We start from the raw sequence: 933 nt of genomic DNA on the forward strand, positions 1-933 counted from the left end.
GTTTACTATTTGTCTTCTAAAATATAAAGGAAGAGTGAAGTCAGGGGCTTTATTTTCTTCACTAGTTTACAGTGCCTAGAAACTTGTAGGTTCATTATAAGTGCTGAATAAATACCAGTAGAATGAAAGTGAAGTCGCTCAGTCGTGTCCGACTCTTTGTGACCCCATGGACTGTAGCCTACCAGGCTCCTCTGTCCATGGTACTCTCCAGGCAAGAGTACTGGAGTGGGTTGCCATTTCCTTCTCCAAGGGATCTTCCTGACCCAGGGATTGAACCTGGGTCTCCGGCATTCCAGGCAGACGCTTTAACCGCTAAGCCACCAGGGAAGCCCATCCGTAGAATAAGTGAATGAAATTAAGAACATAGTACCAAGATTAAATTGCCAGAAAAATATAATTATCCTAACAATTGTAAATAGATTAAAAAGATAATCTCCTTTGCTGTAGATTAGTTTCATCCCTCTTATATAATGATTATATTAATAGCTACATATTTCTTCTACCTTCTATGTTGCAAGGTACTATGTTAAATCCTATATAAGCATTGTTCTACTTATCTTTGAATAATGCTGTGACATAGGTGCAATTATGACCAATTTTACAGATGAGAAAGCCAAGACTTAGCAAGATGAAATTATCTTTTCAGGTTAAGAAAGTGCTTACACAGCAGAGTTGAAGCATGTCAAATTGATTCTAGAATCTGCTTCATGCTATACTGCTCCAACCACAGTTCAGATGTTTTCAGTTAAGTGGTATTGTATAGATCTGTCTGGAATTATAATCTGCACCAAATAGCATGTGGCAAATCCATGAACTACTTTCCCAAATCCTTAAGTAGTGCTTCATCTGAACCTTATCAACACTCTCAAGAACATAGCTTCTCTCTATTCTGTTCATTTTTGCTGCATCCATTTTAATCTGCATATGATCTTG

General features: G+C 37.7%; 1 non-coding gene across 1 annotated transcript; it reads right to left on the minus strand.

Moving 5' to 3' along the window:
* Positions 1-254: 254 nt before the first annotated feature.
* On the minus strand, positions 255-327 carry TRNAS-GGA (transfer RNA serine (anticodon GGA)). The gene has a single exon. It is a non-coding gene; the product is annotated as a tRNA-Ser (tRNA).
* Between the last annotated feature and the right edge of the window lie 606 nt (positions 328-933).

The sequence above is a fragment of the Bos javanicus genome, chromosome 6 (genome assembly GCF_032452875.1).
Source record: "Bos javanicus breed banteng chromosome 6, ARS-OSU_banteng_1.0, whole genome shotgun sequence".
Taxonomy (NCBI): Eukaryota; Metazoa; Chordata; class Mammalia; order Artiodactyla; family Bovidae; genus Bos; species Bos javanicus.